This window comes from Silurus aristotelis, assembly GCF_946808225.1.
Source record: "Silurus aristotelis genome assembly, chromosome: 19".
Classification (NCBI taxonomy): domain Eukaryota; kingdom Metazoa; phylum Chordata; class Actinopteri; order Siluriformes; family Siluridae; genus Silurus; species Silurus aristotelis.
The window spans coordinates 5,910,939-5,929,610 of record NC_139592.1 but is presented as its reverse complement, the minus strand read 5'-3'; the positions used below and the strand labels follow the sequence as shown (position 1 = coordinate 5,929,610).

General features: G+C 39.5%; 1 protein-coding gene and 1 long non-coding RNA gene across 5 annotated transcripts in view; one reads left to right on the top strand and one right to left on the bottom strand.

Annotated features, from left to right (window-relative positions):
* The window catches only part of arhgef25a (Rho guanine nucleotide exchange factor (GEF) 25a), an 84,765-nt gene that overhangs the window by 34,865 nt on the left and 31,228 nt on the right, over nt 1-18,672 (top strand). The window lies entirely within an intron of this gene.
* LOC310715007 lies at nt 13,218-17,204 on the bottom strand. Its single transcript, XR_014530213.1, has 2 exons — nt 14,054-17,204; nt 13,218-13,840 (listed from the first exon to the last, which is right to left on the bottom strand). It is a non-coding gene; the product is annotated as an uncharacterized lncRNA (long non-coding RNA).

The window sequence follows — 18,672 nt, the reverse complement described above, 5'->3', positions numbered from 1 at the left end:
CACACACACACACACACACACACACACACACACACACACACACACACACACACACACACACTGGTGGGCTGGAACTTTGGCAGCCCTTTTCCATCAACAAAGTGCTGGTACTTGTTCTGAATCTGGATCCTGTACCATCTGGACCTTGATCACTTTTTCTTCTCAAAAGAAAAGCTGTCAGAAAGCAGGAAATGATAGCAATAGAGGTTTGGATAGTGTTCTGTTGCCATGACTACATGAAGAACAGCTCAAGTTTATTTTCATAACTGGGAAAGTAAAATATAATGGATATTATAAAAAATGATGGACCCTGAAGGAATCAGGTGCTTCAATGAAACTTTACATGGACTTCGAACTGCAATTATTAATGGTAGAGTAAAGAAACACTTTATTTCCTGGGATAACAGTCAAATAAAAATGAGAAAATAAAAAAGATTTACAAATAAACACCATTATTAGTCTTGCATCATGTGCTGACACTTAATGAACAGCTTCATGGCCAAAAAAAAAAAAAAAGAAATATCTGAAATATTTGAGATATCAAATGTCTAGTGCAGGGGTTTTGGGATCTTTGGATTGTTCTATAGGAGATACATTGTTTTTGCTAATTGTCAAACAAATTTCTTTACTGTATTCATTTGTGTTTTAAGTTAAGCACTTTTTATTTACATTGCTTGTTTCGGGTCTGTCTAATCACTGGGCTAATGTGAGCACCTGCACTGAATTCAGTCTTGAATAGTTTGTCTATTTATACCCTTCTGTTACCTTTTCTCTCTCTGTGAGTGTGTATTTCTGAGCTGTTTCTCATAGTTCTTATGTCTCAAAGAAGAGTTCTGACTTCTTCGGAAATCTCACAATAATAACCGGATTCACACAAATAACCAAATTGTTGAGTTTGTGCATTATCTCCTGTCTCTACTATATGCTAATGCTAACATTACTTCCTTTAAACTAGCACATACTCAGAATATATACAATAATAAAAACTTGCGGTTACTGTTTTTACACTAGGATGTATTTACATTCTTTGTAGATGGTTTGAAGTGAATCCCTCCGCAATTGTTCGCTACTTCACGTTATTCAATCCAGAAGAAATATGTCTTATCTGTTGCCAGATATTTTTATAGGGGGTGAGTTGCATTAGAGTAAAATGTAAGAGATGCTCTGTTGACTTGAAGGACAAGTTCTTGCCTTAGAATCAGTAATCAGTAATCACCATTGTCTTCCAGTTTTCCAGAAATTAACCACTACCAGAAGCAAAGGGGATTTTACTTGTGTCCAGGTGAAGATTAAATTTTCTGCAAAATTACATATAGATCCAGAGACTGCCATTAACAGTAATATAGGAAACCACAGATCAGCCTTCTCACAATTACCCCCAAATAAAGATGTAATTCTTACTATTTAACTCTCCTCCTCTAGCTACCTCTCAAAACCCCTTATATGCAGCTTATTCAAGAAGAGTTGTGCTCCCCTGGTGGTCTAGTGGTTAAGATGCAGCGCTCTCACCGCTGCGACCCGGGTTCGATTCCCGGTCAGGGAACCATCCCCAGCCACTCTCAGTGCCGGTCCCAAGCCCGGATAAATTGGGGAGGGTTGCGTTAGGAAGGGCATCCAGCGTAAAACATATGCCAAATCAAACGTGCAGAGGATCAGCTGTGGCGACCCCTAACGGGAGAAGCCGAAAGAAACTTAAGAAGAGTTGTGCCAAAATGAGCCTGAAGTGCTACAATTTCCTTTTTCACTTCCTGGATATTGTATGTCAGTGTGTCTCACCCACTTGCCCCAAAACCCACATTGAAATGGCAGCTGCAATGCCAGGCTCAATTAATGGTGCCAGTGGAAAGGAGTACATTGGCTCACTGGCAGAGATGCGCTCAGAGTGACTCCTGGGACCAGCTGCGCTGGAATATATTTGCTTTTTCCATAGACCCCCTCTGCATGACTCCGGATCAGTCTGGGCCACAGAACTGAGCTTACATTTACTGCCAGAATGACAAGCTGGAAAAAGACAAACACCTTTTATTCATGTGAAGAGTCGTGGGATTGCTTCATGAATCCATTTTCACTTTGAATGTTTTTTTTTAAGAACAATTGGAAATGTCGCTGACAGCCACCAAGTTGCCTCTGATCCAGTATTTAATCTGAAATAGGGACAGTGTGTTAAACACACTAAAGTGACGATTATGCACGTATTGAACACTTAAAAGAAAGGTGAATGCAATGAGAAGGTGGACTCTGATACAGAGCTCCATACTAGATTAATACAAACTGTAAAGTGACCTGATCTTTGACAGCAGTTAAATACAAGAATCTACATTTAAGTACTTTTATCTCAAGAAAAAAACCCTAGCTAACCTTGTTTTTGTTTTTGTTTTTTTTAGAAATGGTATCAGAAAATACTAATGTCAATGTCAACCGATTACAGTAGTTAGCTTACTAGTAGACTTAGCCTAATTAGTGCTATAAAGTCTTCTTTTTCTTTTGGTTGCTCCCTTTAGGGGTCGCCACAGCGGATCATCTGTCTCGATACCAATCTGTCCTCTACTTCTGCCTCATTCAAACCAACTACCTGCATGTCTTCCCTTACCACATCCATAAACCTCCTCCTTGGTCTTCCTCTTTTCCTCCTGCCTGGTGGCTCCATCCTCAGCATTTTCCTACCAATATACCCCATGTCCCTCCTCTGCACATATCTAAACCATGTCTAATTCTGTCCATTGTCGTCACACCCAATGAAAATCTTGAAAATCTTAACATCTTCAACTCTGCTACCTCCAGCTCTGCCTCCTGTCTTTTACTCAATGCCACTGTCTTTACACCATACCACATCGCAGGTCTCACCACAGTCCTATAAACTTTCCCTTTCACTCTTGCAGATACTCTTCTATTACAAATCACTCCTGCTATCACTCTTCTCCACACACTCCACCCTGCCTGCACTCTTTTCTTCACTTCGCTAACACAATCACTTTTGCCATTTCGGGAAGTTTTTCCTCGCCACAGTCGCCACCGGCTCGCTCATCAGGGACAAACTTACACTTATAAAGAACATATAAATTTTTTATCACCACATCATCTGTGTAAAGCTGCTTTGAGACAATGTTCATTGTTAAAAGCGCTATACAAATTTAAATGAATTGAATTGAACTCTCTATTACTTTGCAATGTTGACCCTAGGTACCTAAACTCACCACCTCTTCTCCCTGCAACCGCACCCCTCCACCTCATTCACACATGTGTAGATTACTGCTATAAAATAATCTCTTTAATATTTGACTAGCATATAATACATTAGTTTCTGGTGATGTACCTTGCGGGTATGCTCTTTTTTCTTCTTCTTCTGATCAGACATTTAGTAGCTCAAAAATGCAGCATTCCATGTAAACATTGGTTGTTCGCTCGGTATGCTAGGCTTTGGACTAGGGTAAGGGTTGCACTCTGCAGAACCATTGATTTTATGCTTATTTTCTTTATACATATTTAATGAGATTATACTGTATATGACAAGATAAAAGTATAAATATTTTCCCCTGAGAAACCTTTAACAGGTTAACACTGGTTATTATCGCATAAGATCTCATGAATTTTAATGAGATAAAAAAAATAGGCTTATTGAGCATAGTAGAAGAAGGGGAAACTATGCACAAATACAATCTTCTGTCTGACTTGTAAAAAAAACAACAGTATGTGCAGTTGCAGTTACCCCTAGTGAACCATTCTATAAAGCATCATCTCTCTTCTTTCAAAAAACATCTCGAATCCTATTTTCTCATTTGATGAGTGCTCAGTGCTGTATTGCCATATAGTTCCAGGTCCAACCCCTAGACTCAAAAAACAAGAATTAGCAAATGGCTTCCATATGATATGAGTGGTTTTATTGTTATATCTCTGACATTTAGTTCATGTATGGTTGGTAGTCTTCTTAGAATAGTTTCTGGAGTGTTTGTGATTAAGTGTAATGCTTCAGCATCTGAATGTTGTTACTTGGTGTGTTGCATTTTTCTATCTAAATTTTCCTCAAGTTCCAGCACTTATATTTAGCAGGATTCTCAGCATATTTGACACATTGTTCCCTGCTAGAACAAATATAAGACATAAGAAGACATAAGAAATCATATCTAGTTCATTCTATCTTGGATCATAATGTCAAGCTTGTTGTACATTGATTCTTTGGTCTGGAAATCCACTGGTTACATGATCTACTGTTTTATCGTATTCATTTCACATTTACATGAACTACTTTGAAATCGGTTCATATACAAGCCTTATGCTACTTTAGTCTGGTTGACTCTGTTGTGTTCACATGTGTCCACTGTGTCTCAAGTATGACCTTCTGCTCTTATAATCTCATTCTCTCTGTCATTGCACTAGTGTCCTTTGGGACAGCTCATGAAGTGAATGAAGGAAGGACAGCTAAATCACTATATTACAGGCTCTTCCTTTATTGCTTGTGGCTTTCCTCCACTCACACAGCGAGCCTCGGCTCGGAGCTGGACTCATGTAACAACCACAGTGCTGGAGTTAGCACTTCGGAGACGTCTGGAACTGTTAGCAGACAGAAATTAAAACTAAGAGTCAGCAAGATGACTTTATATGGGTTTATCCTGGCTCTGTACACATTAATACTGAGTCAGACAGCCTAATCAGCACATTTATAGGATATAATGTACCAGCAGGGCCTTCCTGATTATACTCTTGTGCTCTGAGTAATTCTCAGGTCGGAGCCCCGTCCATAAGTCATGCTGAATTACTGTCACTTTTGAGCCTTCTCTTTGCTCATTTAATGCTCTCTTATCCATCGCTGAATGTCATTAGGCGTCGCAGTACTATTAGGTGGAAAGCAAACACAGGACCTTGCTAACTGTAGAAGCTTTGTTAATTCCACTGCATTAGGCACCTTTTCCTTGTTTCCTGTAAAAGAAGAGGCATTGATGAGAACGCCTGAATCTGCAGTTCAGCATGTCATCCTGGTGGCCATGTGCCTTAGTGCTTATATCAGCATCTTTGGTTATGATTTGGCTCATGGACAGAAAGAACAAGGCACTCAGTTTTGTTCAGAGAAGCCAACAGAAAGAACAGCCAACAGTCAGAATGCATTAACTGAAAGAGTGAAACAAAAAAATGGTAGGATTTAATCCCCAAATATGGAACGAGAGCATAAATGAGGGCACAGCCGTACAGCGGTGCTGCTCTCGGGGCAAAAATAAACCTGAGAAATATCTGTAATCAGAGCCAGCAATGCTAGATTTACTCAAGTGTGCTCCTGATGGAGCAGGAAATCAGGTTCTGGGGTTTTGGGGTTAGTATTTGAGCATTTACCTAAGGCTTGCTCTGTGACCTCGTATTCCAGGTGCATCCTGCATGCAGTTGAACTTAGTCTGCTGGGCCTGTATCAGCCTTACACAGCTCAATTTCCTCTGAGTAGGGAATATATAATCCGAGGACCCAGGACTGAGTGCACATAGAGAGAGATGGGAGTGGGTAGGACTAGATGCTCTGCTGAAAATTGTTGTCACTTAGAGTGAATCTAAATGCAGTATTCCAGCATATATTCATACCTGCTGTGTGTTTGAAGTTAGGCCATGTTTCACAAGGATAGTAGAGCAGGATGTTTGTCTATGTGTGCGTTTTGTCTATTTACTCATGTTGTCGAAGGTTAGATATTACTGCAAAGGCGAAAAGTGTGAGTGGGTATGCGTCACTGAGCTAAACAGCAGTGCATGCTCTTTGGGCAGTGGCCAAATGCATGCTCTATGGCATGGCCAACTGAGAGCTGACTAAAGGCTTTCAGGTCCCACAAGACTACAACGCTCTTAGGTTCATTATTGCAAACACACACACATACACACTCCCTCTTGCTCTCTCTGTACTCTGACTGAATGGTTGCCTCAGCATTCAATCGATATGTGAAACCTGAGAGCAGATTCTTTGAAGAACCTGCACCTGAGGGCTGATCATCAAATGTCTAGCAACAATATGCAGGGTTAGCGTTAAGGTTAGGGTTACGGTTAAATACACACAAGTTAGATGTGCAAAAGTATGTGCACCATTAGAACGTTATCGTGTAAGGTTACACATTTGTTTTTTGGTCAGTATACACACACACACACACACACACACACACACACACACACACACACACAGTTTTGATCGTCAAATGTTTGACTCGTGTTTTGGTTCTTGTCTCGCTACGGCGAACACACACATTTGACGTTTTTTTTTCACATTCTTCTTCTTCCTTTTTTGACATGCCTAGTAAAATAGAGGTACATTTTAAATGCCGCTGGAATGCAACCCTTTTTGATAAACTGTGGTCTGAAAGTGTATACATATATTGGAAACCTTGAATGAATTTGTTCTCAGAGATTTTTAAAGGTGAAAAATTAAGGTTTTTTCACAACTTAAGTTCAGCCTGTTCATTCCTGACACAATCTTTGAATCTACTGAGGTTTTTATTGCTATAGTTCACTTTTTATACTGAATATGCTGACCTAAATAAAAATCTTCAGAGGTTTGGATTTAAGACTTTGATTGTTTTATTTGGATGTCTTATTTCTGACAGTGATACCTTTTTAGTTCTCAGATTAAATGAGTGTAGCTACATTATTCAATTTCCTGGTGCACGTGTTGCAATTCAGAAGCCGCACATCACGACAAACAAAACAATTTGCTTTCATCACCTTAAATTAGAGACCTTTTTAGATGCTGTGTTTTTGTTTCTTTACCATGGAGTTCTTCAGCTTTTCAAACTAACACAAAGTTTGAGGCACACAATTGTATAGGATGTCTTTGGATGCAATAGCATTACATTTTCCCTTCACTTGAATGAGGAGACCCAAACCTGTTCCAGCATAATAATGCCCATGTGCACAAAGCCAGCTCCATGAGGACACATGGGTTGGAGAGTAAAAGCACTGGTCTCAACCCCTTTAAATACCTTTAGGATGAATTGGACCATTGACTGCACTCCAGACCTCCTCACCTACATCAGTACCTGACTTTACTAACACCCTTGTGGCTGAATGAGCACCAATCTCTACAAGCAAACTCCAAAATCTAGTGGACCATCTTCCCAGAAGAGTGAAGGGTATTACAACAGCAAATCGGAACTAAGTTTGGAATGGGAGGTTAAAAAAATCAAACATATTTAATGGTCAGGTTTTTGCAAACTTTTGTCCATGTAGTATACCAATAGTTATTCTACAATGTGGTTGAATTCGGACTTCTGATTAGTCAGAAGGTGCTATTGAGGTGTATAATCTAAGAGTAATAATGATTACACTATTATTATATATAATAACATGACAAAAACTTAAAAAATTTAAAATAAAATACAACCTACTCACCAGAGATGCAGACTCATAATTTGCACCGCTCCTCAGAGGCTGTAATCCAGTGGTACCACTTGTATACACTGGTCTGGAAGTGATGAACAAACCCTTTCCCGGGCTGAGAAGAGCTAGCTAGTTTCGGGGTTGGCCCACCTCCTCACGATGTTTAGCTTTTCTGGAAAATTTATTTTTAAGTATGTCTGAGACTAAATCAATTTCTCTTCCTCGTAGGCGTAAAAACGTCTTTCTCAGATGTATTCATGTGTGCAGAGCTACACACCTGTTTTGCCAGTGGAACTTGGCTGTAACAGTTTCCCTCTGACCAACCAATCAGAGGATGGAAAAATGCTGGCGCTATTCTGGGCCAGCTAGCTGCCCTGTGAGGCGAATCTGAAATCTGATTGGTTGAAGAAACAGAACCGTTGGTAATATTCTCTATGGCCAAAGAGCCAGTAGTATTAACTTTGCAGGCCCTGGGCAGATTAGATTGACATGGCAGCACATAAAGCCTGAAATCTAATTGGACAAAAAAATCTAACATCCAAAAACACGTATCGGAAGCAGTGCATCCAAGAGACACACTACGAAATGAAGAGAACAACTGTTGGGAATAAATGAATATGGGAAGGACTTCAGAACAGAAAATATTGTGCGTTCTTTTTTCATAAGCTTTTTACAACATAAAACAAAACTTTAAATGGTCAAAAGTATGCTTCAGTCATAAATAAATTACAAAATGTTAATTTGTTTTCACAGCGCTAAGGTATATTGTAAATGGAACAAAACATTCCGGATGCAAAATTATAACAAAAATAATCAACTCGGTGGTAGTAACATTAACTTTGCTTTGCATTACACAACTATTGTTCATTACATTCCTATAACAGCTCTCCATGTCATGTTTAATTCCATGCATAAATATTTCAGTGGCAGCGCATGACATAGTTATATGACAACATTTTTGGAAATGAGAAAAGTTTTGTTCCACTCTGACTGGAACACAAACACCATAACATTGATTTAAAGCCAACTCTCTAGTACTTCAACTTCATTACATCATGCTCATTGTTTTATTTTAAATCCAATATGCCAGAACAGAGAGTGAAAACAACCGTCTGTATACTTATTGACTACACTGTAACTGCAGCTGCCTCTTGGTGCCAGTGTATTTTTTTTTTTCACAAAAAGCTTAGATCTAAGAACAGGAACAGAACAGAGCCATCGGGTGGGGGAGGGAGAAATGTATAAGGAGGGAGAGCCCAGCATTAACCAATAACAGGAAGGGATGCAGGCTTTATATGCCTGCCTTTTACTTTGGCTGTTAATTATCCAATCCACTAACCAGTGCTGCACTTGCATTAGGAAAATGCATCTTCATAATCTGCCCTTGCTCTCAAGCACGCCATTAGAGAAATGAGTTGCCGATGGCCCTGATCGCCCCCAGGCAATCTAGGAGTGGAGCTCTTTTTTCTATAATAATAATCTCTATAATACTCATGCACTCGGCTCTCTATGTGCTGCTGTGATGACAAGAGAGATGGCAAGAGAGATAAATCATCTCAGTGATGAACAGTAAGACAAACAGACATTGAAGATTAGGGAAATAACTATTGACACGGATAAAAAGTGATTGTTGTATTAGCCCACTTTTGCAGGCTTGATTTTCTGGTTCTTTACATTATATAAGTTTGCAGGCTGATATATGTTTTTTATTTCTCACTTCCTGTAAAGGCACTGTTTTTGTGTGTGTGTGTGTGTGTGTGTGTGTGTGTGTGTGTGTGTGTGTGTGTGTGTGTGTGTGTGTGTACGCGCATGTTGTGCATGCAGTACATGTTACTCTGTACAGCGGGGATCCCCAAACTACGGCACTTCCCCACATTTGGAACGGACCTCTGAACAAAAACGTATTTTGAAAGTGTTATTTTAAATATAGATTTTACTCATAACGTTCCATTGTTATCGAACAGGTGGCATTGAGTAAAAGACAGGAGGTGGAGCTGAAGGCAGCAAAGCTGAAGATGTTAAGGTTTTCGTTGGGAGTGATGAGGATAGAAAAATGATTAGAAATTAGTTTATTAGAGGGAAAGCACATGTAGGACATTTTGTTGACAATTTGAGGGAGGCGAGATTGAGCTGGTTTGGGCATGTGTAGAGGAGAAACATGGCGTATATCGGTAGGAGAATGCTTAGGATGGAGCCACCAGGAAGGAGGAAAAGAGGCCAGGGGGTATGGAGACGGATGATCCGCTGTGGCGACCCCTAATGGAAAGCGGAAAAAGAAGAAGTCACTCCAGCCCATACAATTTTCTGTTACAGACTGACACAGCCCCCATTAAAGAAAGGAAAAAATGATTCGGTTCCGGAGCTCTGCTCTAGGGGGACGTTGTGTGTTTCGGCACTTTAAATTATGTCAGAGCAGCAGCTGGGTGGTAAAGCCAGTCTAAGGCAAGCTGAGCTTAGAAAAGCTTCTCTAGTTTTCCACATCAAATATCATTAGAAAAGAAAAGAACACAAGAAAAGAGCAGGATATACATATAGGCTACATACTCATAATAATACTCATAATCATAAATTTGTACTTATCAAGATATGCTTCCTTTGAAAAAGCAGTTTTAGCCTTGACCCAAATGACCTTGTTTAGGCAAGATGTTTGCTGAATGTTGTTTTCTTCTTGATCTCACTCAAAATGTTCTTTATAAGGATGCACTCTATCTAATGCCAATGAGGTGTCACATGGATTCTGACAGAGTGCTTAGGATATACTGTAATAATAGTTAATATAAAGTCGTACGATCATAAGGTGGATGTTTTAAAATATTTTCATATAACAGATCAATCATAAGTGAGCTGGGGTTGGGACTTTGAAACCCACCTCTTCTTTAGGTGTGTGGAGATTGTTCTCCATATGCTTTGGGTGTTTCTACTCTGTAACTGTCACGGATAGACCAGGCGTTAGAAACCGGGAGTAATACTGAATGTTCTTTATTGTCCACAAATTCACACACAAGAGTTTGAGAAGTGACTGAAGCAAAATGGCACACTTAACTGGGTGCTCCTTAGAAGTGTAGCCAGGAGCATGGAAGCACAGGGAGCCTGGAAGCAATTAAATTCATTTTTATTTGTATAGCGCTTTTAACAATAAACATTGTCTCAAAGCAGCTTTACACAGATAATGTGGTGATTAAACGTAAATATGTTTTTTGTAAGTATGTTTGTCCCTGATGAGCAACTGTGGCAAGGAAAAACTCCCCGAGATGGCATAAGGAAGAAACCAGACTCATGAGAGGAACCAGACTCAAGAGGGAACCCATCCTCATCTGGGTTGCACCAAATGTCCATTTGAAGCAGATATACTGCTGCGGGGTACAGTGATGACGATCAGAAGCAAACTGCACTCCCGAGTCAGTGCAGCCGACCGCCGACACCAACTACAGTCCAATCCATCCTCAAAGCACCCGTTCTACTCCGGAATTACATGGAACCACCCAAGGTGTTGATGAGAGACCGTCCCAAGCTGCACAGAAGTGTGAAGATCGACGGAGGGGAGAGGGGCAGGAACAGTGGTCACTGGAGCCTCAGGAGCATGTTTAACTCGACCGAGAGAGAGAGAGAGAGAGAGAGAGAGAGAGAGAGAGAGAGAGAGAGAGAGAGAGAGAGAGAGAGAGAAGAGGGTGACGGGAAGAGAAGGATATGGATTATTAAGTGTCCCTATTGGTGTATGAAAGTTAATGTCACTGTGCAGTTTGGACTCCGGCAAGACTCGCTATGGCAGCATAACTAAAAGGGAGAACCAGAAGGTAACACAGACATGAGGGATCTCTGGGATAAGAGACGACCCACCACACCACCGTCAACAAACCCGAGTGAACGTGTGAATGTGAGGGGACGACAGCATACAAATATACCAGTTCACCAAACACTCTATATCCATGTTCCCTCCAGATCTGAGCCTTTACCTAAGAAAAATCTACTGATAAAAGGCTTGACTAAAAAAATAAGTTTTCAACCTTGACTTGAACACTGAGACTGTGTCTGAGTCCCGAACACTGGTTGGAAGGCTGTTCCATAACTGTGGGCTTTATAAGAGAAAGATCTGCCCCCTGCTGTAGTCTTCATTATTTGAGGAACCAACAGATAGCCAGCACCTTTTGATCTAAGTAGGCATGGAGGATCATACTGGTACAGAAGTTCACTCAGATACTGCTGTGCGAGACCGTTAAGTGCTTTATACGTTAGTAGTAGTATTTTATAATCAATGCGAGATTTGATTGGGAGCCAGTGTAGATTGATTAAAACAGGGGTGATGTGGTCATATTTCCTAGATCTAGTGAGGACTCTTGCTGCTGCATTCTGAACTAACTGAAGCTTATTTATGCACTTACTCGCACACCCAGACAGTAAAGCGTTACAGTAGACTAATCTAGAAGTAACAAAAGCATGAACTAGTTTTTCTGCATCCTGTAACAACATCATATTTCTAAGCACAAGCACAGGGAGCCTGGAAGCACAGGGAGCATAGAAGCACAGGGAGCCTGGAAGTAATGAAGCCTGTGAGTGAAGAAGAATAGGGACCTTATAAAGGGGACAGGTAAAGGGGGGGACAAGTGTAGGTGATTAGTGGGAGCAGGACAGGTGTAGGTGATTAGTAGGACTGAGAGGCTGAGTGTGAGTGTGAGCTTTGGAGGGAGGTGGTTCAGGGAGCACTGGTGGCTCCTTGACAGTAACCTGGTTTCTTCCCCTCGTCCAAAAAGCATTGTGGGCTGACTAAAATTTTTTGCTTTTCACAGTGTGTGTGCCAGTCCAGTTTGTGCCCCACCTTCCCTTGCCCTCCAAGTATCCTTGGATAGTATAAGTAGGATAATTATTATTGACAATAGATATTATTTTCTTTGGTCTACTGAGTTTCTGAGCTTTTGCACATCTTTTTGACTGCTGCTATTGCTTTTTTTTTTTTTGCACAAACGCTTTTGTTTACATTTGATTAAATTACAAGGTACACTCCTGTACTCAGTTTTCTACTGTAGGTTTACTGGTGGTGCTATTTTGTGTTTTGTGTATTTGTCCTACACTGTCTTGTGTTGTCTTGCACTGTCTGTCTTGCACTGTTTGCACCAGGTTGCATACGATGCACTTTATGTGGCGAGGACACGTACTAGTCCTTAGCTCTGTTATGTTTTCTGTTATGTAGCTTTATGTTGTTTAATGTAGCACCAGGGTTCTGGAGGAGCGTTGTCTCATTTCGTTGTTTACTGCGTCAGCTATATTTAGTTGAAATGACAATAAAAGCTTCTTGACTTGTATTTTTCGAACCCCTTTGGCCTCTTTGTCTTGGTAATCTACTATTTTACTATCTAACTATGTATTATCTACTATCTAACTATCTACAATACTAAACTCATGCCTAGCTAGATTTTATGCTAAGAGACTAACTGTACCAGAGTTTTGTCCTCAAGATCATAAAGTGCAGCCAGACTATAAAAATAACAAGGCAAAAATCCAGACTGACAAAAACAGTTTTGGGACACCAGACACCAAGAATTTCTTGGTGGATCGATTATATTTGGTGTAGGTGAAATAAAAAAGGTTCCTTTAACATTAGTTTGCAGTTTGTAAGCATGTTTAACAGCACTGGTGTGGTGCATAAAAAAGCCCCAGCACCAGCTGTGTTCCTCTTTATTCTTAGAACAAGTAGTCTCGTTTCGTTTGATCTTCCAATCAGCTGCACGCTCAAATGACCTTCCCACAACACACGAAACTGATGGATTTTTCTCATTTTCTCGTCCCCTCAAAACTCCATGACTCACTGTAGCAGTAATCTTGTTTATGGATCACTTAAAAGAGCACAATTATGCAGTTATTGCAGTCTGGAGTTCTCATTTCTTCTACAAAGATTATGCTTTTGTGACAGCTTTTTTTTTAATCATAGAGGAGCGAATAAAGCGGTACTCATGCTGCTCTGAACTGAAACACATGCTCTCAAGAATGCACCATAGGGGGGTTTCCAGGAATGACTTCTGTCCAACTGTGTGTGCGAGAGACACACAGTCAGGAGTACAAAACCGTGCACTCTTGTGATAGCTCTGCTTGGTGTTTGAAATGATTTCTGTAGTCTCCTAATGTGAAAATGCACACTAAATGGACACCAATGCAGAAAGTACACCATGGAGAGACACATATTGCTTGATTACCACACTAACACACAAACACATGGCTAAAAAATATGGATATCAGTCTATCGAACAAATAAAGGTTTGCCATATGTGTTTAATTATACTTTAAAAAATCCTTTTGCAATATTTATAAATCAATTACTAATTATATATACACTCATCTGACAAACATTAAGACACACATTCGGGTTGCATTAAAATTTCCCTTCACTCAAACTAGGAGACCAAACCTGCTCCAACATGACAATGCCCCTGTACACAAAGACAGATCCATGAAGATATGCTTCACATGAGTTGGAATTAAAGATCTTAAGTGGCCTGCAATATAGCTCTGGCCTTATCCATGGATCGATGGGTTCCCCTTTTGAGTCTGGTTCCTCTTAAGGTTTCTTCCTCCTAACATCTAAGGGAGTTTTTTCTTGCCACAGTCGGCTTGCTCATCAGGGATAAATGCACACCATCCACCTTGACTGTTGATTTCTGTAAAGCTGCCTTGAGACAATGTCTGTTGTGAAAAGCGCTATAGAAATAAACTTGACTTGACTTGACTTATTCCTATTAAAAACATTTGGGATGAATTGGAAAGCTCACTGCACCCCAGGCCTCCTCACCTCTCCCTACATCCCCAGAAGCACACTCTAAAATCTAGTGGAACATCTTCCGAAAAGAGTGAAAGAGTTATTATAAAAGCTGTTCAAAAAAGCTGTATAAAAAAAGATGTTTAAAAAGCACAAACTAATCTAATTGCCAGGTGTCCCAAAACTATTGTCCATATAGTGTATCTTAATACGAAAGTTCATATATGGTATGTTAATAAAAAAAATATGAAAGCATTTGTATTTTTTCCCAAAAGTTTCCCAATTTAAAGCATTTGGCAGGCACCTTTATAAAGAGAATTATCCATTCTAATTCCAGATTCTGTTCCAGACTGTTTAATATGTATCCTAAACACTAAAATTTGATTTAAATATTCACTTACATTTGCAATACATACAATCATGTGAATATAAAAGTACATCATCTTTCAATTCTATGGTTTTACCTATTACACAATGTCATTATTCATTTTACAAAAATCTTGCCAAAATGGAGATGCCATGTGTGAAAATCTAAGTATACCTTTACTTTTTTTCATAGGATTTAAAAGGCTAAGTAGCAGCCAGGTGCTGATAATCAAATGCCCATCATTAATGGAGTCAATTGATCAGTAGACCTCAACCAGACTGAAATTTTGAGGCAGGACCCAATGAGTTAAACACAACAGTGTAAAGAAGTGTGTGCCAAATACTCTCCACAATGATGTGAGAGACTGATAAAGTAATACAGAACACCATTACTAAGTTATAGCTGCAAAAGGTGGCTCTGCAATCTGTTGAATCATAAGGTGTTTTTAGATTTTTACAAATGGATTCTTCTTTTTGGTTTGATTTATGTCAAATTAAATAATGACACAATGTAATATGTGAATGTTACCTAATTCTAAGATCTGCTAATGACCAGATGATTTTTATTATGTCCTGAATTGTAAAACCTGTGAATTAAAAAAGGGTGTACTTTCTTTTTCACATAAATGTTTATTCCGAACAAAAAAGTAAAGAAGATCTGTTAGAAAATGTAAAATGTAATTAAAAACATACCCACCACCTCACTGCTCATGCGACACCGTGCTGTTGACTTGATTATTTTATTCCGATTAAGCTCAATTAGATCAATTGAGGTGTTTAAATGAAAAGCCATTTAATCCTCTTGAGCTATCAATCTGATTACTAGGGAATATTTTGCCACATTTAAACATACCTAATGAGTTTGTTCATATCTATGTATGCAATTATGTAGAAGGAAGTAAAAACTACTTTTTTGAACCTTTCGTTTAAAGCTGCATCACGTTACACTTTTAATTTCATTCACTTCCATTCAGCTTATGTGAACGGTGGACATTGGAAACGCAAGCTCAGGGTGACAAAGTTTCGTATATCGCTGGCCTGCGACTTCCTCTCACTTGAAGGGATGTTCCTGATAGAAGATCGAAACACAATATCAAGGCCTCTTCAAAAAATACACGATGAAATACACTTCAGAAGACACTGATTGTAGTGATGTTTTAGCATCCTTTAGCATATGATTTAAACCCTATGTGAAAAATCAATTAAAATCAATTTTGCATGCTGAAAGTCTAGCGCTTGGAAATGTAGTGCACTATGTACATTTTAGACATAAACTCACCAGTCTAACATTTAGACACATTACACTGAATTATATATTATCATTCTTTTATTATTATAATACTTGAAATGTAGACACATGCAAATTACTGCCCATGCATAAATTCCTACATGGATATGACTTGACAGGTACATTGGCTGAGGTGAAGGACAACACATTGTTTCCTAGCGTATGTTCTTGACTGATTTGTGAAGGATATCATAAACAATAGAGGATTGTTTCGAACTCCGTAATGTCATTGTGCAGACCCTGATTCCTGATAACATTCATTTTTCCAACAATAATCCATTGAATTTGAATCAGTAGGTTTTCAAACGAGCTGAACTGCAAAGACTGCAAAAACTGCACTTGTTACTGGAGGAGGAAAGTAATTATACTTTGTCACTCTAGCCTACTTAATAATCACTAAAGGACTGGTGATTAATCTCACTGAGCTCCTCATGTAGTAATGGTGCTTTAATGAAAAAATTTTTGTATGAATTAAAGCAGGCAGGTGGCCTTTGTATTGTGCTCGATTTTATATCAATAATGAAAAAAATTAAATAAAAATCTAAACAGACATTTTGGTCAAATTTAATAGAAGTTTTCAGTAATAGTTATAGTAATGGTATTACAGTAATATAGTAATATAGCATTATAGAAATAATAGTAATAGTTATCAAATTGTTATGGATTTGCAGGTACTCTGTAATAATTTATGATCAATTACATGCAGTAATATGATGCGAGAAAGACAATTCACTCCTCTGCTCATCTGGAAGCAGAAGTTGTAACTCCTCCTCTTTTGATTTTTGTCTAAATTCCATTTACTCTTTATTATGTTATCGAGTCACAACTTGAAAAGTGTGTTAAAATGGAATAACTGATATCCACTGCAGGGGACGCTTCCTCCATGAAACATTCGCTTATCCAGTTTTGCTGGTTTTTAGCCACTGTATTTGACCCGGCTTGACCTGAGGCCACAGGAAGTCTGCTTTTGGAAGTTGACAGAGAATATACACTATATCCTGTCTATATCCTGAGCCCTTGCCACCTGGGGCTATAACTATGTCACCCAGATGTAACTGTTGCACCGTAGTAGGAAGAGACAGAGAGGGGGGAGAGGAGAGAGAAGGGAAGTGGAGTGCGAGATAGATGTGGTGAGAACCCAAAAAAAGTTTGCCTCCTTTACTGTGGGTGAGGATTCATGAGTGCTTCCTGTATACACCCCCCCTAGCTCCCTTCCCAGGGTCCTTGTGACACAAGCAGCATGCTCACAGACTCAGCTGGTCAGGGAATATATTTAGCTCCCCTGGGTCACAATGCAGACTGGATAACTGGTACTCCTCCCTTGAGGCGAATCAGATTGATCACTTCAAGTTTGAGTGATGTGAGATTGGAGTGCGCTGTCTTTCACACACACACACACACACACACACACACACACACACACACACACACACACACACACACACACACACACACACACACACACATTCACCATTAAAGACAATAATAAACAAAGACAGAAAAAAAGTCAGAAAAGCTAAATAAAAAGAAAACCCAAATGTAGTATTGTAATGTACTAGTTTTTTAAGCCTTTATTTCTTCTTTAATAGTGTTTATCTTGACAACCCCAAAGACAACACAACTAAGTGTGTAAAATGATTTAAACTAATATTTACAAATTTTAATAACTTTTAAATAAGGGGTCTTTGGATAGTAAGGATTAGTTCATGATTATTAGTAAGGATAGTGATACAGATTTATTTTGTAAAATGTAAATAAAACCAGAATGCAATGATTTGCAAATCTCATAAACCCATATTTGATTAACAATAGAACATAGAAAACATAGAGATTCAGGGAAGAGGTCAGATAGGGGCTCGGTGGTGCTGAAGAGGTGCTGGATGATTTGGCCAATTACTGCAGAAGTGATAAGGGAGACAGCTAGGAAGGTACTTGGTATGACATCTGGAAAGAAAAAGAAAGACAAAGAGACGTGGTGGTGGAATGAGGAAGTGCAGGAAAGCATAAAAAGAAAGAGGTTGGTGAAGCAGAATTGGGATAGACAGAGAGATGAGAAAGAGAAAAGTAGACAGGAATACAAGAGAGATGTGGCAGCAGGTGAAGAGGGGTGTGGTGAAAGCAAGGGAAAAGGCATATAAGGAGCTGTATGATAAGATGGACAGTAAGGAAGGGACGGAGCTGGGAAGGATGTGCTTCAAGTTAGAGCAATAAAGGATAGAGATGGAAATGTGTTGACTAGTGAGGAGAGTGTGTTGAGAAGGTGAAGGGAGAATTTTGAGCAGCTGATAAATGAGGAAAATAAGAGAGAGAGGATTAGATGGTGTGGAGATAGTGAAGCAGGAAATGGATAGGATTAATAAGCAGGACGTTAGTGCAGCTATTAAGAGGATGAAGAGTGGCAAGTCGGCTGGCCCAGATGAAATACCAGTAGAAGTGTGGAGATGTTTAGGAGAGATGGCAGTGGCGTTTTTAATTAGATTGTTTAACAAGATTCTGGAAGGTAAGAGGATGCCTGAGGAATGGAGAAGGAGTGTGCTGGTACCGATCTTTAAGAATAGGGGAGATGTGGAGACCTGCAGTAACTACAGGGGAATAAAGTTAATCAGTCACACCATGAAGTTATAGGAAATAGTAGTGGAAGCCAGGCTGAGAGAAAAGGTGACCATCTGTGAGCAACAGTATGGTTTTATGCTAAAAAAAAAAACTACAGATGCAATATTTGCTTTCAGAATGTTCATGGAGAAGTGCAGAGAAGGTCAGAAGGAGTTGCATTGTGTGTTTGTGTGAAAGCATACGACAGGGTGCAGAGAAGAAAGTTGTGGTATTGTAGGAGTAAGTCAGGTGTGGCAGAGAAGTATGTGAGGGTGGTGCAGGACATGTATTAAGACAGTGTTAAAGCTGTGAAGTGTGCAGTAGGAACGACAGACTGGTTTAAG